The sequence below is a fragment of the Xiphophorus couchianus genome, chromosome 1, assembly GCF_001444195.1.
Source record: "Xiphophorus couchianus chromosome 1, X_couchianus-1.0, whole genome shotgun sequence".
Classification (NCBI taxonomy): Eukaryota; Metazoa; Chordata; class Actinopteri; order Cyprinodontiformes; family Poeciliidae; genus Xiphophorus; species Xiphophorus couchianus.
This window is the reverse complement of record NC_040228.1, coordinates 11,534,699-11,562,165: the sequence shown is the minus strand read 5'-3', so window position 1 is coordinate 11,562,165 and position 27,467 is coordinate 11,534,699. Positions and strand designations below refer to the sequence as shown.

General features: G+C 37.7%; 1 long non-coding RNA gene across 1 annotated transcript in view; it reads right to left on the bottom strand.

Annotated features, from left to right (window-relative positions):
• Positions 1-220: 220 nt before the first annotated feature.
• The window catches only part of LOC114147691 (uncharacterized), a 37,346-nt gene continuing 10,099 nt past the window's right edge, over positions 221-27,467 (bottom strand). The window contains exons 2-3 of the long non-coding RNA XR_003596102.1: positions 7,784-7,851; positions 221-3,836 (exon numbers count right to left, since the gene is read on the bottom strand). This is a non-coding gene — a long non-coding RNA (uncharacterized LOC114147691). The remainder of the gene's footprint in view (positions 3,837-7,783; positions 7,852-27,467) is intronic.

Below are 27,467 nucleotides of genomic sequence, written 5' to 3'. Positions count from 1 at the left end.
AACTTTCCAGCCTTGTCACAGATTCTCAGTGGGATTTGGATGTGGACTTTGACTGGACCTCCAACCTATGGTCTTCTGCAGCCTCTGTCAGATTTTCTTGCAGTATTTATCCATCTTTTGGTCTCACTTAACAACAGCACCATCTTCCACTAGTTTTCTGTGTTCCCCACACGTCTTCTTGCAAACCAAAAGCAGGATTTCCCCTCTTGCCACCCGGATTCCTGCAGCTCTTCCAAAGTTACCACGCTCTTCTTGACTGTTTCTGTGACCAACTGGATGTCCATGACTTGGTCTGCAGTTCTGTCAGACATTTTACATTTCTGTATGATTGACTGTATAGTGCTCTGTGCATGGGTTCAAAACATCATGTTTTGATTTCAAATTTTAATATCCTCCTCAGGCTCACCTGTAGCTGCTTGTTCACTAGTGTTCTCCAATAAACCTCTGAGATCTTTGAAGAACATCAGCACTTTTGACTGAGATCACATGTGAAGGCAAGTGATAAAACAAGATATTATTCAGCTTTATCTAAGTGAAGGGCGTTGAAAATATGCACCCGACAAAAAAATTCATGTATAATAACATTTTGAAAGCTTCTCCTTTTAGTGCTACATAACAGTAATGCACAGATGAAACAATTGCTTGTAATGTACTAATTTTGCATTAACTTGGGACATTATTGTATGAATAATGTACCCATATTATCATTTTTTTATGCACTTGTGCACCATGATGATTGGACATCTCAATGTCTCAGCTCCCCTCCTCCATTTAAGTGTGCATTAACCTGTCACTGACCTCTCTATGCTAAACTCAGTTGCCAGATTATCTCCACTCATGTTCTTATCTTAAGTATCTTTCAAAGTCTGAACGAGATTTGTCTCTCAATGTTAGCCCCAGGCATACAGGAATGACAGAACCACCTAATTTAAAATAAAACAGAAATTGAAACTGTGGTTGATTTCATACTAAAGCTTGTTTTTAGGTTTTACCACAGTTACTCACTCACCAACCACTTGATCAGTGACTTGAGCGGCTCTGATTGATGTCATGCCGATCAATGTGCTTGACCAGCATCCGCTGTGCTGGTACCACAAAATAGCAGCAATCCAGTAACAACGTCTTTAGTGTGAAAACACTGCTAACGCTGCTAATGATGAAACGCGCCGAGAAATCCCTCCCTGTCATCCTGGCGTCCCATTGGTGGTGGAGAGGCTGGCCCCACCGCAGCCCCATGGGAAAACTGTAATGTATTCAGCCCCAACTTGGGAGGAAAATGAAAACAAATGTGGTGTAATAAAGGAGAGAAGATGAAGCGATTCTGTGATGAGGCTCTACAGCAGGCTTATAAATCAAAATAAAAGTGGAGCAGGTCACATGTGCTGGGCAGCCTCTGCACACACGCACACCGATATGATGATCTTTGAGGCCCTCGTTTGTGTTTACCTTTATTTTGCTCTTTATTTACCTTTATAGTTTGATAAATTTAAATGCGCAATTTATTTTCATGCACAGGAACACCGTAGTCAGTTTTTTTTATCCAGTTAATCGTCTCGTGACCTTTCGGTTTTATCCAGCTATCAACCTGCAACATGGAAACCACTGTAATTAAACGTGACTAAAGTTGATTGAGTCAGTAATACTGCTGTGCACCTGTGGGGGTTGCTGTGGTGTTGTACTTGTAAAGAGACAGAGGAGACTCATGTCGGTACAGTAGTGGCTTCACTCATTGTGCAGGGAATCCAAAATAAAAATTTGCAGACCCAAAAAGTCTCACCAACTCTGGTTTGCTTGGCCCAGGCTTTAAGGACTGCTTGAAGACTTAATCAATCAAGACAATTCAATTGTGATTTATTTATATGATTTCATTTTTAAAAACCTGGAGCTTTGTGCTTTAAGTCTGTTGAAAATACAACCAAGACTCCCTCAGTCTCTCTTTAAATATGCAAACTTTGATGGTAGTGTTACTCTGACAAGATAGTTGCTTATTGGGTGGATAAAGAATAATAAACAGGAGCCTCCTGAGTTGTTTGTTTTCTTCCATCCTTTCTTTCTTTTCATGTCCTTCTCATTTTATGAACCATGAGTCAACACAGCACACGTAAATGATATTTTGACATAGAAATCCATGAATAATGCATTTGAATTTACTTTTATGCCAGAGTTAGATCCCTCTCAGAGCCTCCTTTTTATTTTTTTCTTCCCTCCCCATCCTACCTTTTTTCACCCCCTCCTCTGACTCTGTCCCTCTTTTTTTTGTTTCTTCTTCAGAGCTTCCTCTGCCATTGGCTCCTCCCAAAGCCTCCTCCTGCTGGCTCCTATACCTCCATCAGACAGGACCCGACTCGGGATTGTTTCAGAACTGAACATCTACCACATCAGTGATCCCGTGCAGGTGTGCTGCTCACAGATAAATTCAATAATTATAAGTTTCTGAACCGGGAGAAACACAGACAGGATATTTCATAAAGTTTCTGGGTGAAAAATGAAAAGCAAACCATATTAGGAGATATTCAGCATGTAGGTGAACTTGAAAGAGGGTGTATTTAATGGACATTTTGTATATTTCCAACTAAAGCTTGTTTATGCACCACACCTTCCTGCTTGCCCTCTTTCCCCCCTCCACTGCTGACCTGTAAAGTCAGTGAGGTCCTGATTATGTCAGCAGACGAGTATCGCTTCAGAGTTGAAATGAATCATCCATAACTTGATCTGTTCCACTCAAGTCATCCGCAGCCGACAGGCTACATGATCAGCAGCTATCATTCTTCCTCTCCACATCAATGATGTTTCGCCCCAAGCGGGAACTGCCAGACAAAGGCGTGTCTTCAAAAATAAATTAAAAACATTTATTCTGGAGCTAAACAGCCTGCTTTTAACAATGACATACAAAGGCAGTAAGGCTGAAGTCACATAAACAAGAGTTAATGTAAACAGTGCGGCATCTCAGAGTGCAAAAAGAGGAATGTTGCTACTAGTCTCTCTTCCTGTAGCAATAATCTGTGAAATTTGTTTTTCTCTATGTTATATTTTCAATTACTACTTAAATTTTTTTTTTTTAACATATTTTATTGCTGTGGTGTGACCTGTGGCTGAGTGGTCTTGCAATTAGAAAGCTGTGGGTTAAAGTCCAACTTTCTTCCCGCCACATGTCGATGTTCCCCTGGGCAAGACACTTAACCCCGTGTTGGCCACACATCTGTGAATGTGTGTGTGTTTGTTAGCACAGCTGGATGAATGTGCCTGAAGTCAGTGATCAGTAGGACTGGAAAAGTGCAACATCAGTTCAGGAAATATAACTAGTTAGCAAAATAGGTTTTGATCATATGTATTTATTTTGATTGGTGGTAACTCAATCTTAATTTTTATAAGTAAATAAAAAATGTGAATAAGAAAATATACAGTGAATACTGATTAGTTTGTTGCTGATTGATTTCCGATCCTTTCTATTAGACTAAAGAGTTTAACATTAGAAGATACTGAACAACACATAAACAAATAAAATACAGCTACATAAAAACGTAATGGTAAATTATACACCTGACATCTGCAAAAGCTACATAGCAAGTATAAACCCTCACCAGTTCAAAACTGAAAAAAGAGATTTAAAATACAAAAGGATAGTAGTAATTTACTGCCACCTTTAATCTATTTGTGTTGCTCCATTGAGTAACGCTGTCCCCCCTCGTCTCTCTGGAGTAGAACCCGTCCGCCAGAGAAGTTGCACTGAAGGAAGTAGGGATGAATAATCTGCATCATCCCCTTCGTCCACAAAGTGGTTCTTCATTCATAATTTACAGACACCCCCGCCTTTACGTCTGATGAAAGCCACTGACCTGAAAACGTGGAGGGAATGAGCTCCTTCAGTCGTGGAGGTAACATTGTATATGTTCATCCTTGTGCACATTACCAACATCAATAAGTGAGTTCAGTGTCAACATGAGGATGTAATGTCCTTTCCACTCATCCAGATGAGAACACGACCGCAACACTTATTCAAATGCAATAATTCTGATATGATCACTGGTTATTATTGAAGGGATCAAAAACGTAATCTTGTAGTAAGATAATTAATTTTGGAGGCAACATTAAGTCTAAGGTAAAATAGATAAAGTACCACAATCTAAAGGTTGTGTTTATATGAATTATACTAAATAAAGTACTGTAAATACAGCATAAGACACCAACTTTCTACAGGCTGAATTGTGGTGAGTAATAGCATTAAAATGAAATCTTAATGGTAACAAGCCAACAACAAGGAGGATAAGAAAGGAACAGAAAAAGAAAACAGAAAATGACTAGTCTATTCTATGACTGTTTTCTGTGACAAACAAAAACAAAAATCTATGTAGTAAAATGGCAAAAAAAAAAGTCTCCATTACTGTCTTCCTCCAGGAAGGAGACACAGTTAAACACAGAACCAGTGAACCATGCGGCTCAATACACTCTTTCACAAGAAACAATTTCATTACGTCAGGTTATAATATTTATGCTTGTGTCTCCGGTACTGACTAAAAATGACCCCATTTTAACATAATCATTATTATTTTTTATTTTTCTTTCTTGTTGAACCTAACCAGTTTACCTTGTTTAATAACAGCCACATGCATTAGCCACCATGTTGGCCCCAGGCAGTTGAGCCGAGCTCAATCCATTTTCTATTGCAGCCGAAGCTACCACGTCCTTTGGCGCGAGTTCTCTTGACTGTATTCCACATATTACACATAAAGCGAATATTTAACAGAAATAAGTCCCTCAAAGAACACTAACCCGCTAAAGAGTCAAAAGGTAGGGCAATGAGGAAAAGCTCCTACTCTCTCAAGACTGTAATCCTGTATCAGGATGACAATCGGTGCTTATGATATGAAAATAAGTTTGACTTTAACTTACCACATGAGTCATGTGGCATTATGAGTCATTTTCTACCTGAGCACAACAAGAACCCGTGCTTTACCGCACACATACAGACATCAGACAAAAAAACCAAAAAACTTTTCAGTGCAGTTACCACCACAGAGTGTCTGTGACTAGAAAAACTGGGACAATCACACTTTTCTGTGATAGACCAGCAGACCTGATCTGAGATCTGATCAGATAAACAATTGGGTTAGCTGTGAGAACATGAAGCTGTTGACCTTTTACATTCGGCAATCTCTTTGTGATCTCTGGCAGGCTTATTGTTTGAATCTGTGGCTAATTTAAATTTACCTTCTTAGAATTGTTTTTTTGTCACAGATGTAGCATAAATATTACAATCACTTATAAATATGAAAATGCTTTTAATGTTTAGATGTAAACATGGTGGGCCGAGTGTAGCCTTATCTCACACTTGACCAAGCAAACAACATTTCAAACTACAAGGGAATAATTGCAGTCCCATTTATTCTGTATGCAATTAGTATCTTTTCATAAGTTGTGAGATTTATGACAGTTCATAGCAGAGAAAACCCATGCATGTGAAAGCATTCCACAATGGATGTCCTTCAGATGAATGTCAGCAGATCAATATATCCTCTCCACCCGGTTAAAATCATGTATACACAGCTTTGAGTTGTAACTGTTTCACAAAGGGTGTTGCATCACGAGGCCTTGAAAAGGTCCTTTGCTTATTATTTCCAATTTAAATCGGTGCAAGCGTAGCCATACACGATGTTTCAATATCAAAACGTATTATTCTTGCTGGCATGGCAGCAGAATGGCAATTTAGTTGTCCTGTTTAAGCTGCACTGTAGTTTTCATAAAATATATGTAGTCTGGGAAAACTGAAATGAACTCCAAGGTTTACTATAAAACAGTTCAGTTGAAGTAACTTGAATTTGTCCAGTTGCACATATAGCACTTCCTCAAATTGTGAATTACAATCTTGCTGAATTAACATAATTATGCAAAGATAACTGGGCCAAAAGTGTTGCAAATTAATGCAAATGCTACATGGCAGTTGTTACCGAGGGAGACACAATCAGATTTTAGAACAGGGGTGAGGATGATCGTTTTGCATTGAGCCAGGTTGGTTTGGTTAGCCTATTGCCTTTAATATGTCTCCATAATATTGGCAAAATTAGACATATTTTGGTTGGACTACAGTAATTCTTTACTATTGGGAGTCTTCAGTTGATCCAAAATACTACAGTAAGAACTCGGATGAAATTTAAAGAGAAGTATCATACTTCTCCTATTCTTGCTTCCCTTCATTGGCTCCCAGTTTCAGTAAATCAGACACCCTGTCTACTTTTAAGACAAGGCTTAAAACTTTCTTTTTTGACAAAGCTTATAGTTAAAACAAAAGTGTTTTTCCAGTCGGGTAGGGGAGCAGGAGGAGGTAAAAATTAGAAAGTGAGCTCGATCGGGCTGGGGGATACACTTCAGGAGAAGAGAATGCTCCAAGTCAATGACGTGATGCAATTTGCTGGGTTTCCTTAGAAAGGAAACTTTTTAAGCTCATTTGAATAATAAACTAAATTTTATGCACTGTTTGATTTCTGGGATCAACTGGGATGTACAGTATGTGACTGAACTGAAATAACTTTTTGTAAAGTGCTTTAATATGAAATTAGTTGTGAATTAGCACTATGTAAATGAACTAAACTGAATTGAATTGAGGGCTGCACAGTGGCGCAGTTGGTAGCACTGTTGCCTTGCAGCAAGAAGGTCCTGGGTTCAATTCCCGGCCGGGGTCTTTCTGCATGGAGTTTGCATGTTCTCCCTGTGCATGCGTGGGTTCTCTCCGGGTACTGTCAGGTCAATTGGTTTCTCTAAATTCTCCCTAGGTGTGAGTGTGTGTGTGCATGGTTGTTTGTCCTGTATGTCTCTGTGTTGCCCTGCGACAGTCTGGCGACCTGTCCAGGGTGTACCCCGCCTCTCGCCCGGAACGTAGCTGGAGATAGACACCAGCAACCCTCCCGACCCCATTAGGGACAAGGGTGAACAGAAAATGGATGGATGGATGGATGAATTGAATTGAAGCAAAATGATAATTGAAAAAAAAATTTTGGATTTACTTTCGTTTAACATTTCAGGGGGACTAAAAACCAAAAACAGAAGAAACCTGTAAGGTTTGTATTCTTGTCACTGTGTTTCACAGCGTCTAGACTCAGTGATCCGTGTCTAACTGGATGATTCTCATTATATGAGCCATTGCATCAGAATGAATTGGACTGATTAAATCAGATTTGGACCTGTTTGCAAATATGCCTAATTAATTAACTGATTTTTGCTCTTCAGAAACGTGTGGCCTAATTATTTTTACTTACTAATGTCTCCAAAAATAACATGTTTGTCCTGTTGTAGTATTTGATGCTAATTAAAACCAAATAAAACTTGATGAAATAGATGCATTTGTATGGAGTTACCAAACAAACGATATGAAATTGTAAGTTACATTCTAAAATCTGTATCTTGACCAGAATTTACATTAAATGTTGTTTTAAAAAGAGTAAAATTCACTAATTCACTATGCAATTCTGACAATTTACCTACAGGGGCATTTTTGGATTGTTACATATGACAAGAATGATAAATCCTCTGACTAACTCCACATTGACTTTTTTTTTTCTCTTTCAAAGACACTTGTTTTCTCCTTGCTTAGTGACTCATGTTCGTTGCAGGACGTCAGCCTCCATGTCAATGCAGTGAGAGCTACATGTTTGATCACCCACACAACTTCTGATAAAATTGATTCTCTTTGGCATGTATTGTTTTGCAGAAATAAGTCAGTCAACTCTTTCCACTACATGCACTGATGAAATCATTTGTTTCCCCTTTTAACTCAATTATTGTCACTCACTTCATCTGTAGCCCAACAGTGACCTGTAGCTCCATCACACTGGGCCCCTCCTTTCCAATGCAACATGACTGAAAAGAGAGAAAGAGAAAGAGAAAGAAAGCAGCAGGAAATGGTTAACACCTCCAAGTTTGTCAAAGTTAAATACAAGGGAGAACATTATCCTCCTTATTTTTTTTTTCTGTCACCAAATCCTCTTTTGCCCGCCCCGAAAATAAGCTTTAAGGTAATTGTGTCATAAGGCACATGAAAAATGGTAATCCATAAAATTGTATTCAGTATTCTCTGCTGCCATTGTTGTACAGAGGATTCTGCAAAGGTGAATTATGAATAATTACCTTTGAGCCACAAAGCCTGACGACTTATAGCACAAAATGCTGCGGCTGATCAATACAACACTTCATGTTTCACTTTCACGTGTAAAAAAAGAAAAAAAAAAAATGTTTGCAAAAAGTTTCCTTCAAAAAGGAGAAGATATTAGCGGCTGTGCTCTGAAAGTGCCACATCAGACCTTTAATATCTGACATCTCGTCACTTGGTCATCGCTGTTTGGAGGGAAAAACAATGAAACTTTTTTTTTTTTTGCTTGTTAATAATTTAACCCCCTAACACAAGAAGGACGGGATGTTACTGAGCACGTGTGGAAAAAGCGCTTTGTTGCATCAATTAGTTGATTAAGTATCATCTCCTTTGCTGCTGCAGTCAGGAAACCGGATCTGTTTTTTAACGGATTCATATTACGGCGGTGGCAGGGAGCAGAAAGGGGACATTTTCAATTACACGTCAGCATATTTGACTGACATTAAGCCACCATTTGATCAGGCTTTTACTTTAATTGCTTGCATATGATTAACTGTAATTATTCACGGCTGAAGTTAATCGTTGGGAATTCAGCTCCTCATTGTGTGGACTGACAGCAAGAATATGTTTAATTAATGTCATCATATGCAATTACTTTATAAAAAATATGTGTATTATGTTAGCGGTTAACAGTTTAGCATTGATGTCAAAGTCATCAGCTGAATGGCTGGATGTGCATCAGAAGGATCCGCCTTTTTTTAAGCAGAAAAAAAAAGAGAAAAAAACTCAACGGTGACCAAGATAAAAATGAAATAATAATATCTGCTTCCATGTGTAAGGTTTGAAAAGGGATTAAAAGAAACTTGAAGTCCTGTTAGTTGTCGCTCACTGAAAATACTTGCTCCTTACGGGAAATCTCCTGGTTGCCTATTATTTGGTGTACGAGACTGTTTGCAGAAAAGAGGACACTGCTTGCGAAAAACAAGGGCATAACAGTGAGCTGCTGATTGTGAATGAGAGGGAGCAAAGAAAAATGAAGCCCTTATTCGAATTTGCCTTGTGAGTCTCTGTACCCAGCAGGAAATCTTCATTCTTTTGTATATTTACCAAGCAGCTGATTCTCAGCTGATAGTGAAAACCTGCCCTTATTAGGTCAGGAAGGGGCATCACAAGACCCAATTCCTCCAACCCCCCCACCGAACCCCAACCAACCCCACCCAGCCCTGACACACCACCTGCAGGAAGCGCATTTCTAGGGACTAAACTATCTGGAAGAGAGAAAGAAAGTTATCCCAACAATCAATGGACAAGATGCTGAAATCTTGGTAAAGATATAACTTTTAAATTTATAATCTGATCGTGGATCTAATAGTGCACTTACTCAAAAAGTGACCTATTTAAAGATCACTTCTTTTTTTTTTTAAGTGACTTTAAAAAAAAGTATTAAAATAAATACTTAAAAAAATTATTATTATTTTATTTATTTTTTTTATTACATTTAAAACAACTAAACGGAATAAACACACAAAAAACATAAACAGCCTTTTGAAGGTGAAACCACAAGAGACTAGATTTATCAAATTTTTACAAAAATTCTCATAAAATATTTCATCTCTCAAAAATTAATGAATATTTTTCTGTTTACCTTCAGGCGAAAATGTTATTGAGGAAAAATTAAGAGTTTTAAAATCGCTTTGCACTGTGGAGATGCAAACACTCTTACAGATGTTGAGGTTTTCAAAAGAAGGGAAAAAAATTATGTTTGAAAAAAAAAATAGAATTAGTATAATTAGTATTAGTTAAGGATACTTGCAAAGAGTTTTGATTCATTTAACAAACTGAAAATCACGTGTCAATCACAGCTAGTGGTCATTTAGACAAGAATAGAGCAGCTTTACCCTCATAAAATGACATGTTATGAAATTACAGATGCGTCTGCCGTTACACATCAATACAGAATAAAACGTTTAAAATTAACGCCTCCATTTTCGGTATGTTTGTAACAGCTTTGCACATCTTCATACTGAAACCTTTGGGGGATTCTGTTACAGCACATAAGCTGCTAAGAGACCAATGCTAACTCTGGGGGAGCTGCAGAGAGCCACGGCTCAGATGGAAGAATCTGACATCCAACAGGATGAATATTCCTCTGATCTAGAATTGATGACATTTTAATACAGAAATTTATAGAAAGTAAAAGTAAAACAACGTTTGTTGTTTTTTCTGTAAAATGAAATTGTTGCTAGTTTAAAATCCTTATCCGTGATCAGTATCTGGGTCTTATGAACATATATTTGATTTCTATCTTCAGATTTTATTTTTTAGCAATAACACAATAATCGTTTTCTGCATAACTTTTCTATAGTTCTACAACACAAGACCCTTGGTTTCATTCCACCAGGACCTGGATCACGCTTTATTAAAAGTCCAACTAAATTGTCTCAGCCTTTCTACTCTCACCTCATTTCTTCACAGTGTAAGTCTATCCATCCTGGGCCAAAACGTCACAGATGAATAGTAATAGATGGTAAAGCTGTAGGAGGCTGGGATAAACATTGATAACATTCTCAAGCATTGCTAATTTGTAAAACAAAAAAAAAAGCAATGATTTTTTTTTTTTTACAAATAAAAAAGCATCATGCATATATCCGTTCTATATGCATGATGGCCTGCGTGGGTGTTCATCTACCAGATGGACATCCTGATGTAAATTATAATCAGGTTATCCAGTGAGAGGGGAAAAAAAGACAGCTCATCATTGATTGGAAAGTGATTTGCATAAAACTACATTTCATCTTGAACACCTCCTCCCCCCTCCACTACTGAATGTGACATATGCCCCTCGGTTCATGTTATTTAGGAATATTGCAGTGTGAAAAAAAATCACAGTGACAAGACAACAAGCGATATGAAAAGGAAAGAGAGGGAACAAAGTCAGGGGGACTTTTTTGTTATTTTCATGAATACAACAGCGCTGAGAGCTGCTGATAGTTTGCGAATCACTTTGTTCTTGTTTGCCAGACATTGTTCGGTAGCAGCCTCTGGGGTTCCAGTCAAACAGGCTGCTTCCTTTCTCTCTGTCACATTTAAGTGATTGAAGACACGGATGAAGAACGTCAGAATCAACTGTATGTGTCATCTGCCGATGCTGGCCCCTGGCACGAGAGCGAGCTTTTACATAATCCTTGAATCAAAACTCAGGCACATAAGCATAATTTCAATTTATATCTATTGTACATCTCACACCAGGGATGCGGAATTTTGTTTAAAAGTACATATCAGAATAAATCTAGCTGTGTTTATTTCTCTTAGTTTTCCCGTGCTTACTCTTTTTCTTTTTGTGTGTGTTTTTTTTTTTTTTGAGTCGTAAACAACATCATTCTCACAATGTAACCCGCCATCTGTGGGAATGTGATACCTTTCTATAGCTGAGTGAAAGAGAGGCGGGGGGGGAGTAAGGAGGCTAGTGTGGGGTCGGAGGAGGTGGGGAGTGGTGTTCACTAATCCCAGAATCCCTCACATCGAATCATGCAAATTTGGTGCACTTTGAAGCGAATCCAGCTCCTACCATGTGCAGAGTGAAAACAACAATCTATTATGCATGCATTGCACCAAGCTTATGGTAATGTTATTTCTCTGCTACCCCTATAAAGTCAAATTTGCAGATGCACGACATATCTAAAAGTTTTTTTTTTCTTTTTGAAATAATATTTGTCTCTTTGGTGATGTGTGTTTGTGGAGTGCTTTTGGAAGACGCGCTCCGGAGATCTGTTTGTCTCTCGCCGCATAAGTGATGCTTGAAAATTGGATGGCTGATATTTTCTCCTTCCATTCTGCATTTGAGAGGCTGTGTTTTTCCTGCATTCATACTGAGTGTGTTTTTATGATTCAAGTTCTGCTCTTCAATTACAAGAGGACAATTGAGAACTTCCTGGCTTAAAAGGCTATTTGTTTGTTACCACAGATCATCAAGGATCGTCGTTTCTCCTATGCCTTTTTTGGGGTTTTCAATCAGTTATCAGTCATATTATCAAATCAGGAAAAAATAAAATAAAAACTTACAGTCACAGATAGCCTCAACTAGAGCAGGACTGGTGTTAAACCAAACTCATCCTAACCTGCTGCTCTCTTTACATTTTCTCCCACAACCCAAAAAGCTGTCAGGACTCTTTGTTTGGATTAAGAACACAGCAGCAATAATATTTTTATTTTATTTTTTTTCAACAGTTAAATAGATCCCACAACATGCCAGCAATCATTTTCCAGCTTGACTCAGCCTAATTTTGGGGAGGAATCATGCAAAGTGTAATTGGCAAGACAAGATGTGACTGGTGTCTCCCTAGCGCATCGCTCCTTTGTTACTACATGCTGCTCTTAATGAAGAGACTGACGGCTTGCTTGATGATTTTGTACTGGAAAAATAAAAAGCATATGCCTTGGGCCCTTGATTGAACGAGCAAGCTAAATTAAAACAAAAGTCATTATTTACGTCTATTTCAGTTTTTCCATTGAAACAACTTTACTGAGCCAATATCCGCAGGTCTGATCTGGCCTGGGTCAGAGTGGGTAGAACTGGTGACATGTTGCTCAGACAGAACGTTTGCAGACGAGCACAGTTTGTGGTTGTACCTGCGACCGAACTGTTATGGAAGATGATAGGGTTTCGAACTGTTTCGTGTTGATTCTGAAACCTGTTTTTTTTTTTCAGAAACCGAAACAATAACGCATGAGGCCAAACTTTGCATATCCATACTGCAAGAAGCAGGACTGTGTCTGGGTGTCTCTCTTCACAGTTGATGCTCATACCGAGGTGTTTTTGTTCTTTGGTGACACATGTCAGGGACACTTTATATAATGTGCTATTTTATTGACTTGAATTGACACATTTCTTTTCAAACTATGCAGTCCCTCGCAAAACTTTTTTTTTTTTTTTTACCTCTGCTACTTTTTCACATTTTGTCATGCTATTATCACAAATTTTTGTGATAGTACAAAATGACTTAAACTCAGAACTTACTTAAACTCTTCTTATTATTGCTGAGCAGTTCTTCCACTGGTATTCTCCCAATTTATGTTTTGTGATGACCTCCAGGTGTCTGAGGTTGGAAAACCTCCTTGCCGTCACCATAATCAGATTCTGGCTCAACCTCTGTAAAGTGTTTATGTTACTTCCAGTGAGATTATGTTAAACCTAAATCTGACAGACCTATGAGTAATTGCGGGCTTGAATGTTTGTGATAATCCAACAACAACAGCAGCATATAGATACTTACGGAAAAAAAGATACAGGGTTTTCAAATTTAATTTTCTAGTGAAAACTTGAGAAGTGTGACATGCATCTGTGTTTACCTTTACTCTGATTTTCTGAAATGAAGTCAAGTCCACCCAAATGATCTCAGACGTCACCTAATTAATCCATTGTCCACCTGTGGCTCATTTAATCTCTGAATAAATGCAGTAGTTGTGTAAATGCATCAGAGGTTTTCTGCAGAAAATCAGTGAACAAATGGCAAGGTTAAAAGCAATGAGTGTGACAGAAAGGACAGGGATAAAGTTGTGCAGAAGTTTACAGTTGGATTAGTGTATAAAACAAAACCACCATCGTTGCCCATGTCACAGAGCACCCTGTCCATCTACAGTGACAGGCTGGAAATCGACTAGATGGTTATGCTATCTTAGAAAACAAGAGTATTTCAAATTGATTCCAAAGTAGACTATAAAAATGTGGCTGGGCGCTTAAACCTGGGTATTATGGTCATTTAAACAGGAAAAGGCAGAGGCAAACTCAGGACTTTGTGCACAAATCCAGTTTTGTTTCATATCCCACTTTTACTTTGACTTGCCTTTCCATCTTTCAGTAGGACCTCAAATTTAGGGACAAAATGGCTTAAATTTAGACTTAAAATCCACATAGTTAGTATTAGAAGGAGAATGCCGTTTGCCAAACAAGAGCCCCTCTCATTGCAGGCATACAGTAATAAAAGATAAAATAATCTTAATAGAAAAATTCCTTCCATTATTCAAATTTACATCTGTAAGTGTTCAAATTACAAACGCAAAAGAATTAAAAAAAACTCCTCATGTCTTTTGCATACAAATTACTAGGTACACACGTCTTTATAATAAGCACAAAGTTAAAATCACCTTCCTGTTTGTACAGCAAATTTCAGCAGCGAGGTAGTTCAAAGTGCTTTATGTGATGAAAAAAACGACACAATGAGTAAACAAGAAACATTACAGTGTCAAGAAAGAGTCGTAATATAGACTAGAATGAATGTATGTTTCAGTTATTATTACTCACAGGCAACTCCAACAAAAAGGTTTTTAGCTTTGATTAGAAGGTGGTCAGTGTTTCAGCAAATTTGCAGTTGACCTTACAAGTTGTAACAGGGAGTAGTCAGAGTTGTTCCCAATGTCCCAGAGGGAAATCCGGCTTTGGAGGGCTCTTCAGCTGGTCTTTCTGACTTGGAAGATGGCATTTCCAAGTCCTGAGTACAACTAGAACGCAACAAGAGAGTGGTGGTTGAATCCTGGGAGTTTGAATGCTGGAACAATGGACCAGGACTGATAAACTAACAAGTTCCAGCTGTGAGGGGAGAGCAAAAGGCAGGCTGAGGAAGAAAGAGAGCGAGAAAGAGAGAGAGAGAGATCACAGGGAAGAGGAAGGAGGAGCAAAAACTAAGAAGGGAGCTGGAAAAACAAATCTGTGTCAAAAACGAACTAAAGAACACAAGAAATAATAAACATAATCTAACTAAAATAACACAGAGTAGTCTGATGTCAGGAAAATGCTGATCTGAACAAAGAATAACTAAGGCACCATACAGATAAACAATGCTCAAAACTATTAATCCAGAAAAAAACATGATATAATTTCTACAAGTGAAGGCAACATAGTCACTTTATTGTGCCATGAAATGGTAAACGGTAAAATGACACAAACTCACTGGGAAAATACAACAAACTACAATAAATATATAAACCAATATGTCAACAGTTTCCTCATGCAAATCTACATACTATTATTTCAAGTCAACACTTTTAGTAGCACAAATAAGCACACGCACACACACGCCCTCATGCAGCTATTATGCAATTGAGGACTGCTAGCTGGAGTGTGCTTCACCTTTTAAATCCACAGGATTTCAGGAATAAATCTGTTAACCTTCTCTTGACAGAGAGTGCAGCTCTGCAGGGGCAGCTGCGTATTATGCGGGATGAGAGACTGGACATGGGGCTGCTTTATCACCCAAACTGGCTTCATGGAGCCCAGTTCTCTCCTAGCTAGACTCCCAAGTTATTCTATGCCAGTGGAGCATTGATTTTCCACACTGTTAGCTCACATTATTCCTCCTTTCCTCTGAGGAAAATTGCCAGGATGGAAAAAAAGAGGACTCCCTGTGATCGATTGGTCCACTGTGCTACTGTATTCAGGTTACAAACTAAAGGGGGAATGAGGAGAAAGGAAGAGTGAAGAGGGAGAGAAGGAGGTAGGATAAAGAGAGTGTAAGCAGGATGGCATATTTCTGTTGGTGGAGTAAATATGAGGCATAAAATAAAGACTGAGGTAGGATAATAATATATAAGTCCAAACATTGAGGTTTATGCTTCAGCATTTATTGGAAAAAACAAAATTCTGCATTTTCAAATGTAAATATTTAGTCTATACAACGTGCTATATCTCAATAATAATATAAAGTAGTTATCATAAAGAAAAACAAAACCTTGACACCAACAATTAAAGAAAAAAGACATTTACAAAATTGGATGACATCTCATTAAATCTCATCTCACTAAACAAAATGCAGTGAAAAAATGGAAATCCCCAATGTTTCTACATAGTACAATTGACAGGCAGCACAAGTCAAATTTAAATTTATTAGATGATCATCAGTAAGTGTTGCCATCTTTATGAACATGTTTCCTGGTCTGAAATGTTTGAGGTTTGTTTTAATATAGTGCCAAGGAGGAAGGACATCAAACATTAATAGATGCAATTGTTACTGAGCATCAATCTGCTTAGGGTTATAAAGTCAGTTTTTAAAGATGCAATCCAGTCTGCCAGAAGATAGATTGTTCCTCTGCTAGAATGCAAAATCTTAGTTTGCAGAGAGTAAAATTTTAATTTGTAAGAGCTGCATTAAAAATTCATTCTACTTTAAAAGAAGATAACTGCATCCTTCAAATATACAGAGCTTGATAAAAAAAAATTCAAAAAAATAACAAGCCAAAGGTGTTCTGCAAAATCAAAATCCACCATGAAGACAGAAAATAGAGAAAACAATATCTAACATAATGATAAGCATGTGGGTGGGGCAAATAATATGGGCTATTGGAAGTGAGCAAGTTGCAGTCATTTGGTCAAACTTGAACTTGTCTGTATGCAAAGCTTGTCCAAAGTTAAATACTTTATATCTAATAACTGTAAACGACATCAGTCAAAACATAGAAATAAAATCAGTGATCCTCTAATCCAGCAGATGCTGACTGGTTGCAAAAAAACAAAACAAAACCTAACTGAAATGTCATTGAGACTAACTTCAGATGAAGATTCCTCTGATTTGTTGCCGTGACAGACATGCTCTAATAACTTCAACTTTTCTTAGCTTGTCAGTGCTTCTGCATTATGGCTTCGCCATCCATGTTTCTATTTATCTTAGCACTACAGGAAGAACTAAAACAGATTGCAAGCAAAGTTCGTAACAGTGAGTTATGATGCCAACCTTGAAAAGTACCGTAATGTTAACTTATTTTTGTTATGAAAAATATTACCTTCGATATACAGTATGTATAAATACTCAGTTTGTTTGGACACTGTAGCCACGACAGATGTTTTTGTTAATTTTATTTATATTCTAAACAATCCTCAATAAAATATAGGCAAATAATGTCGCCATCTCTCCTTAAGTTAAATCCTGAAAGGACAATGAGTGCCTGGAGAGGCAATGAAAACAGCCCATACCATCAACAGCCAGTCACTTAGTCAGTGACAATCAATTAATACTGCTCCATCTTCCACTCAGCCATTTCTTCTCATAGTTTCTAATGGTATACATTTTCATTAATGTCAGCCAGTTTTTCTTTATTGGGCCATCCCTGCGCGTTAGGTGAGCCTTTTCTCTCAGCCTGTAAAGAACATTATGTTGGCGGTGATGCATGTGAACTCATTTTCACATGATGGATGGAAAGGACGGGGAGAGGCACAGCAGCTCCTGCAGCAGCTCAGCTGAGAGAGTGAGCTGCAACTTCCTGAGCGTTTCACCACAAAGCAAAATGTCAGAGTGCAGCTGTTGATCATTTTATTCAGACTGAAGCCATCCATCCATTTTCTGTTCACCCTTGTCCCTAGTGGGGTCAGGAGGGGTGCTGGTGTCTATCTCCAGCTAACGTTCTGGGCGAGATTCGGGGTACACCCTGGACAGGTCGCCAGTCTGTCGCAGGGCAACACAGAAACAGACAGGACAAACAACCATGCACACACACACACACTCACACCTAGGGAGAATTTAGAGAGACCAATTAACCTGACAGTCATGTTTTTGGACTGTGGGAGGAAGCCAGAGAGAACCCACTCATGCAAACTCCGTGCAGAAAGACCCCGGGCTGGTAATCAGATCCAGGACCTTCTTACTGGAAGGCAACAGAAATGAAATGAAATGAAATGAAATTTTATTCGAACATGATACAAATATAAAAATAAAATAATGCACAGTAACAAGAAGTGCATAAAAAAGAAAAGGAAATACAGATTTTTTGTTTCAGTTAACATATCATGCTCAAAATGGGGTAGGAAGAAGTGAGAACTTATAAACTCCTACCCCCTAAACACTTGAAACTTTAGAGTCCTACTGTCATAGACAGAGCTACCAACTGTGCCACTGTGCAGCCCCAGACTGAAGCCTCCGGGGTGATAATTTGATAATTTCTTGTACATTTTCGGGTTAGGTGAATCGTCTCGTTCTGCTGTGGTTGTCACATATCTTGTGGTATCAACATTATCACCAGATATTTGGATGATGACATTTAATTTAGAAAGAAGGTTCGAAGCGCAAGTTTCACAAGGAGCACGTTAAAGAAAAAAAAAGGAAGAAAGAGAATCTGTTGTTAGCATTAATGTTTATGTTTCAGGTTAAAAGCAATCAGTTTGCTAAATATTAGGTGAGAGGTTATTTTTTAGAGATCTACCCTCTCTAAACATTTAGCAAGCAAACAGCCATGGACATTACAGAGGAGACAACATCACAAACACCAACAAACACAGCATGATGTTGCAAGAGAGCTTAAAATAGGGCCGTTTATAAAAGAATATCCAAAGTGTGGTGGAGCACTTTACAGTGTACTATCATAAAATGGAAGGTGTATTGCACAATGCCGTCCACCTACACTGACAGAATAGGAGAGGAGAGACCAAATTTTATCGGACAGGACAAACAACCATGCATACACACACTCAAGGAGAATTTAGAGAAACCAATTAGTGTAACAGTCATGTCTTTCAGAGGAAGCCAGAGTACCCTGAGAAAACCCCCGCATGCACAGGGAGAACATGCAAACTCCATGCACCCAGAGACCCTAGGCTGGGAATCGAACCCAGAACCTTCTTGCTGCAAGGCAACAGTGCTACCAACTGCACCACTGTGCAGCCATTATTGACTGAATAAAACTATATAATATACTTGTGCCAATTACCTGAGAAAAATTAAGGGACCACTTAAAATATCAGTTTCTCTGATTTTACTTTTTGTAGACATATGTTTGAGTAAAATGAACATTGTTCTTTTATTCTATGAATTACTGACAACATGTCTCTGAAATTCCAAGCAAAACTTCACATTCTTCACCCAAAAGAGCCTGGTGGTCCTTATAATCACCATTTGTGAAGAATACGTGGGTTATGTAAGTGCAAAGAGCAAGATCAAAACCTTGCTTTGGCCATGACCCTGCTCAGGTATTCTAAACTGCTACTTGTTTGTCAGAGTAAAACTCAGATCGCTGAGGTGAAAGCAGGATGTTTTATATCCACTTAGCTCAGAGTGAAACAGTGATTTCCGAGGTAAAAGAAAAGGACGGGAATAGTTTCCTGCAGGTCTTAAACTTGGCTGAAAACAGGATGTTTTAGAGAGGCCCTGCCAAAACTCGCTCCACCTAAAGAAGCACTTGTTTATCGATTCATAAAACTGACACCAACACACGAGCCAAAATGCCTGTTAGTAACAAAAGAGGAATTGCTGACTTTGTATGTTCTTTAACTTTAGTTTCCTGAAAATGCACCACTGCATTGTGTCCAATTCTGATACAGTCCACATTAGCTGTCGAACAGAGGGTCTGGCCGTTCCACTCAATGGACATTTCTTGTAAGGGTTAAGACTGGTCTAAACATTTAATGCTGTTTGATTGAGTTTCTATGTTGCTATGAATAAATAAAAGGACACCACATCTCTTAGGGAGTACACAGGCATTTGTTTGATAGATAGATTGATAGAGAAGACATCACTATGTAGTTAGGTTTTCTATTTATTTTTGTAATAGTAAGAGTCAAAATTTCAGTTAGTATCTGTGCAGAAAAGTTGTATCCATGCTATTTCATACTTTTGCAGGTAAATGCGTCAGGTTGTACATGCCAGAGGGACATTGCAGAGCAGCTTGGGAAACGGACAACTTAAAGTAATATTCTAATATTCTAATATTATGTATTCTAGTCATACATCAGTTCTTCTGTTTTTTTTTAAGTTTTTTGTATCTGCTCTGTCTTTTACCACGCCTGAGTTGGCTTTAAAAATTAACTGAACTGAACTGAATATATCTACAGGAAATGTGGTTTTCTGACATTGAGGAATCACATCTACTGTCAGGAGGTCATTCAGGGTTTATTTTGGTCTAACGTCAACTGTCCCAACAACAATACATTTGAATTGTGAGTGGTTGGATGTTTTATATGAAATTAAATAAGTTTAAAAAAAAAAAAAACATCCAGCAAGATGCAGAGCAGAATAATTAGGAATCACAGTAAATAGGAAAATAAATCAGACATAAATTCTTTCAAAAATTATACTATGTGCCATTTGTTCAAATTCTGTTTGAGATTTCATTTCTTTTTATCTCCACAATGCCTAATTGTTTAAAAACAAACAGAATTTAACCATGCCCATTGCCCATTGGCATAAAATGGTTTGCTCTTGGGTAAACTTTAGTTGTAAGCAAATGGGAACAAAAAGGTAATATATATGTAATTATGTTTCTTTATCAATGACAGCTGTGAATGTCAGGCTTTCTATTCTTAAACCTGGACTCCCACTAACTTTAGGTTTGTAAAAACAAACCTTAATATAACTTTACTTTTAAATTAATACCCTATCCCTCATATTCACATTCAACATTTGCAAGCCAGACACGTAAAGGTAAAACTCAATTGCTAGTTTCAATGAATTAATCAATAAGAATAAAGTTTCTCCATAAGAAATGCTTTGTTCTTGTTTCCTTATAGTTAAAATTGCATGTCGCTTAATTGCACAACTACAACTTTAAAAAAAAATGTTTGGAATGACTGCAATTAAATTTTTGCCTGTTCACTTTGGCAAAGCACTTATGTTTAATTCCTTTAAGATGAAACATCCATAAGTGCCTCAGAAAACCAAGAGAAGTCAATAAAAGTTTGCACTTTCTACTATTAAGGCAATTCCAATTATCCCCAGATGTAATAAAAGCTAAACTTGCATGTCAGCTTAATTTAAAAGGTCAGCTATCAGCATTTTTTGCATTAATTTAAACGCGGACATTCTCTCATTTTCTAAGCATAAAAGCATTGTCAGTTTAATTACATCAAAGTAAATATTTCATATTGGCTGAATCAGTTGTCGTGCCTGAAACATTCTTGTAAACGGAATTTTATCTGTAGCTCAGGACCATTAGTGGCACTGAGTTCTGAGGCAGCCTAGAGGATGGTAATTAAGTCCACTCAGCCGTAACTAAACATTTTTGACATTTTTCCAAGTCCGGAATGAACTGTCAGTGTGCGCACAGAGTAACCATCTTGTCACTTTGTGTTTGTATAAGAATAGCAGAAAGCTTGGTGCTGCTCTTCAAGTCTGGAGGTTCATATTAAACATTTTTCAGCATTCAGAGGGTAAAAGGAGGAAAGTTCAGGAAGCGGGAAGGGGGGGGATCATAAAATTGATGGTACTTTAAAACATGGGTCTGTCAGTTTATCTGTGAGGGTCTGCGTGAATGTATGCAACTGAGTAAAACTGCGGCCCATTTCAGAGTCCTTTCATGTCCAAGCACTACTAAGGGAAGAACAGCCTAAAATACAGTGTGTAAAAAATTCTGAAAATATTTTGAGCTCAGTTTATACAAAAACAAAGTAGGCCACATTGGCTTATCTTTGCATTACGGCTTGCTGATGGATCAAAGCTGTCAGTGTAGCCCAGTTTTTCATAACTTCATGTGAAATATTTTCTCTCCGTTTGCTTGGCCCTTCACCCAATGTGTACCATTTGTGTGCAAGAATATTCATTAGCCGGAACCAGGATTTATTTCAACAGAGTAAATGCATATTGTGATAAATTTGCATCTCATTTCAAAGTCTATATATATATATAATATTGCATGTACTGTTGCTGATTTTGCAGATATAATGAGCTAGAGTGGCATCAAAACAAAATGCCAAGATAACAAGGTGACTTTGAATTTACCTCTGAAGACATTCCGCTGCCATATTTGAAAAGAAGAAAACATCCAATGCTTTAATAGCCAATATAACAATTCCATCAAATTTGGTATGCTTCAGTAAATTGAATACTGCTGCTTGCCTTTTGTTCTAGAAAATGCATCAAATTGATTGAAAGAAGCAATTACGCAACCGGGAAGCAGTATTGATTTTCTGAAATTGGGCAATTACTTTAATTGAAATAACCATGTCTCGATTAGACGTCCTTAGTAGTCTGGATTAAAACAATGTCTGCCTATGGTTGTTTATGTTTATATTGTTTATTTAGTGGTCGTTCTGTGGGTTCTTGAGTTATTGCTTGGGGGCTGGGCGAGGTCTAATATCCGTTTTATTTATGTTCACTGTTTGTGCCAGTTCAGCGTTAACAATAACTAATTCTGAAGTCATTTCAACCTGGTCAAAATTTGTTAAATTATGTTTATAATTTACAATCTAAACAGTCTGAACTGTGTCTTCAACTCAAAAATAAATTACTTCTCATTCATTTAATCACTTTTTTGTAAGAAATATAGTATAAACTTTACATGTAGGTCATAAAATATTTGTTTCTGTGCCCAACCTTTGAAACCTACTTTACATCTGTTTCATTTCTGCTGTGGTCCTATTCACATAAACAGTATTTTATAATGGCTGAGTTCCCAAACAGCTGCTTTCATTCACATACTAAAAAAAATAATTGATTGATGTCAGCATGGGCAGCATTCATTTCCCTGCAAAATACTGGAATGCTTAACTTAGCTATGTTAGCATGCTAGCTGTCTAATTCACCATATCATTGGAATTTTTTCTGCTTTTCATCAGACCTTTCCTTCATCAGCTCTATCTGAAACATTAGATATTACAGAAACCATGCCGTAATATCTAAACAACCGCAACCTATGTCATATTTTTTTTTACTTAGTGCATGCTTCTGATTTATTAGCACATATGCTATAAAGCAACAAACAGTTTTTTAGTATTAAATATATATTACAAAAAGCTTTTATTTGCATGAAAGGCATCTTGGCAATCACTCAAAAAGCAACAACAAAAAATATCAGATAGCTTACAAATTCACTCAGGAATAAATAAGAATTGTTGTAAGACATCCCCTGCTCTCTGATGAAGCTAAATGCAAGTGTTTGGCAATGTCTATTGTCATATTGAGAGGAAAATAGAGGAAGCTTGCAAACCTTAGAACACAATCCAAACTGCAAAGTACAGGAGTAGCAGCGTAAGGCTGTGTGGGTGTTTTTCAGTAAGAGGGACTGGTGTGCTTCACACCAGTCACACCAGAGTTATTGCGGAAATACTGACAGAACATCTCACAACATCAGCCAGAAAGTTAGAGCCTGGGCAAAAATGGGTCTTTAGAGAGGAACAACAACTCTGAGCATATTGCTAAATTAGTTACAAACTATCTTATTGAGGACAACAAAGTCAAGACTTGATTTCAGTCCCACAGAGAACGTCTGAGCAAAACTGAAGAGGTGTGTAAGAACTTGACTCTCTTACTCCAACATTGGAAGGAGAAATAGGCCAAAATCCCAGACAAAATTTGTCAGAAGCTTGTTGAAGGATATCTACATTTTTTTACCCAAGGCACACGGTTTAATATTCACTTCTAATAACTGCAAAGGAAATAGTCAATGGTTCTTGTCCTTTAGTTTTAATGCCTTTGTTCTGCTTTTACATTTTCTGTAATTAAATACTTTTTGCATCTACAGACATTTCCCTTTTTTCTGTTAACATTTCCTTTTCAGAAAGGTGTTATAGCATGAATTCAGTGGTAATGGAAGCCAGTGAGGTTAAAATCTTTTTTAACAAAAAAAATATATATAGTATATAAAAATCCTCAATGCTGAATTAGATTTTGCTTTACAAAGAAGTGTTAAAGTGTTTTGTTTCTGGATCTGTGGGTTGCCATGTTCGATTGAAATGCAATTCTTAGCTAGAAGCAGTAAAAAAAAAGGGGGAGGAATGAACAGTGAAGTCAAGCTTAAAATCTGGCTGCATACCATGTGACTCGACACGGAGCAACGAAATGAAATGGAGGGAGGGGGTTGGAAAAAAAGGGAGGAAAAGATGAGGGAGAGAGAGAGAGAGAGAAAGAGAGAGCAGTACCCCCTTAAAACCATCACTGCTTTCAGTTCAAATAGGTCCTATCATCTCCATGACAACAGTTGTAATGGTAACATGGAAATATATTAATGTAAAACCATGGCAACGTTCTCCAATTGAATTAAGCAGCACCTGTGCACATTACAGAAGAAGATAAAAGACAAAAGGAGCCAGCGTCTGCTTGCCAAGCAGCTGTGGCTTTCAGACCTTAAAACCCAGCTACGTTTCCTGAACACATTTGTTTTCCAATGTTTCTCTGTGGCAAATTACAGTAGCGTTCAGCTGTTTTTCTGTTCTATTTGTGCAAACAGATGAAAAAAAAATTAGATTTTTTTTTTTTTTTTTTACTGTAAACCCTGCTCCATCTTCAGAGTGGTGCAGCCGGATTAAGAGTATGTGTGCTTTGCCATTAAATCACATAATGGTGAGGCAATCATTCTGATAGGTAAAAGGGGCCACAGTGTTTGTGCACAATGGGACGTGTTAGATGCACAAATTCAGCACATTGTGCTCCCTTTCAAAACAGAGAGGGTGAAAGTGGTTGCGTTCTGCCGTCTTTTCTCAGAGCTGCAGCTAAAAAGAGAAAACATTATCTACATCACCATGCCATCAAATCTGATGGACTTTATACCATCCCTACCCCTCCACCCCCTCCTCTTTGCTCTTTCTTCTCCCTCCTCACAGCCTCTGTGTTCCCTCTTAATGGCATTGTAACATGCTCTCACCCTGGAAAATAAAAGTCTGCTTGTGTTTGTTTGTGTCTATTTAAAAAAAGAAGAAGAAGAAGAAAAAGAAGGGTTGTGGCCACAGAGGACACATGCTGCAAAAGTAAATTCCCTCTTAAAAGGATATTGTTGTTCCCCAAGTGTTGAACAGCATGTTCTCTGGCCATATTTTATTCATGCGAGCATCAATGTCCAACGCAGAGACCCACACAGTAAATGCACATGTGCTTAATCTTCTTCCTGTTGCAAAGTAGCATCAATAAAACTGTAATCTCCGATCTCTCGGGGGATCTACTCAGAACCTCTTTTCTCCATCCCGGCAGCCACTTTTCAGCGACGCCACTCCAAACTGACAGAATTAAACGTGCTCCCCAACAGAAAGTCTCTCAACCACTGGGTCCAAATTGCATAACAATCTCTTTTAAATCTCTTTTATCCAGGTAGCTACTTCCTGGAAAGATGGAAGATGGACGTTAGCAAGAAATGCACAACATGAGTAGTATACTCTCTTCTCTGTTTGGCAGACAAGAGGGTGCATTTTTGTGTGTGGACTGCAACAAACCTTGAAGTGTTTCACACAAAACTCGCACAGTCACTCTCATGCTCAGTGAGAGCAAAACTGCAACATCTTTTTTATAGTTTTTCTTTCTATCTGTATTAAAGGCGTGAGAATGAGCAGTGAGGTTGTTTTTAAAGGAATTTGACCATGAACCACAGTTTTCTGCATATCTCAGACGCAGACACTTCTCACCACATAAATCAGCTTGTAGAGTGAGATTGTAATATTACTGTCCTTTTGTGAAGCCAAGGTTAAAAAAAGACATCTGGAACACGGTCTTGAATTGTGAGCTATGTATCAAATGGTTTCTGTTCTCCGCTGTGTCTAAAGCTTCCTTTTCTTCACAAGCCGTCATTGAAACACGGAAAAAAACGAAGCCTGGGAGATTCTGGTTTTTATATTTACTTAAGTGTATTTTTTCCTCAGATCAGAGCCTTTCATTGATGCTTCTCATACTAATGGAATCTTACAAGCCACAGTTGATGATATTTTAGTCAATTGCACTCTACTAAAACTGCAGACGTAGATTTGTTGTGATATGATTTATGTATCCCATCAAATCTTAGATAGAATCTTAGGATTATATTGTCTTGCAAAAGTATTCATTCCCCTTTGAAATTTTTGCCAGTTTTAGCATTACGATCACACATTTCAGTGTATACTTTTAGTATTTTTTCCCCCCGGACAACGCAAAGTGGTATATAACCTTAAGGTGGGTGGAAAATAACAAGTAGTTTTTAGCATATGTATTTTATAAGTTGAGAAAATGTGTCACACTTACCTTTAGTCAGCCCCTTTTTCTCTTTTAACCTAAACTGACAGCCTGAGCAAGGAGAACATTATCAGAAAAGCAGCCAAGAAGCTTATGCTAACTCTGGAGGAGCTGCAGAGATCCGCAGCTAAGGCGGGAGAAGCTTTTTACAGGATAACTATTAATCCACAAAATATGGAAAGCAAGAAGCTGAAGAAAAGACATCCTGCTTGCCGTTTATCAAAAACCACCTCAGCAAATAAGTGAGAGAAGGTGCTGTAGTTAGATGAGACCAAAGTTGAACTTTTTGGCCTAAGTGCAAATATGTGAGGAGGAAAACTAACACCTTGCAGCATTCTAATGCTGAAGCATGGTGGTAAGAGTGCCATGGTGTGGGCTGCTTAGTTTCACCCTAGACATGGAGGAGTTAAAGAGAAAATGGATGAAAATAAATATAGAAACCTGTTAGAGTTTCACCCTAAAGAAGAATTGTGCTAAACAAGGAGCGGCTTAAGAAATGGTTGAAATGTAAACATATTCCTGTCAAAGTTCAGATCTAAGTTGAACTGAGAATCTGGGAAAAGACTTGAAAACGGATGTTCACAAATGCCTGTCATTAAATCATTAACTTCAGGTATATTACAAAGATGGATTGGTAATAATGTTATAAGACAAGCCCCAAAGACTTAATGTTATAATTGCAATAAAATGTGGCTCTATAGATAATTGACTCCAGGAGGCTGAAAGCAAATCTGTACCACAAATATTGTAATATAGCACAAAAAATAAATAAATCTAAACTCAATGTTTGTTTTTTTTACCATGAGGTATGATTCAGAACTAGTGGTATAATTTTCTCTGGTTTTCTTACTATCTAATCAATCACTAGTTTCTCTTAATAATATGCTTAACATCAGATTTGTTTAAATCAAGCTTTCATATTTCCTCCACAAATTTAAAGGGAATATAAATCATTTGGATGTCAGAAAAAAATTTTATGGACTTGTTCTTATTTCACAGCCTAGAGGACCTGGACGAAGGCCAGCGCAGTCATCATCCTTCAGCCCAGATAAAGATCAAGTATGCTTCATTTAATCGGTGGATCATGGAACATGAGAAGCCAAAGCATTATTTCACCTCCATGGCTGATAGAGTTGATGCACACTCAGTACGTATTGACTCGAAGGAAAAGGATAAGAAGGCTAATTATATACATTTGGAAATGTTGCTCATTATCAGCCGACAAATTTCTCTAAAAACCTGAATTTAACTTAACTGCATAAGCACGAGGTTAAAAAAAAACTTCCAAGAAAATTGCATTTTCATTTATAACCTTGCATATTTTCAGAAATGGACTCAATTAACAATAAAATCACCTTTTTTTCTCCTTTAAATCATTTCTATTATTGCTTTATTTATTATTAAAATGGCTCATGCATTCAAATGAGGTTCATCTTTTTCTTTGTCTTTTCTCTTTCCTCTATTCAGGAGAAAATATTGGTAATTGGAGCTACGCATAAAGTCTC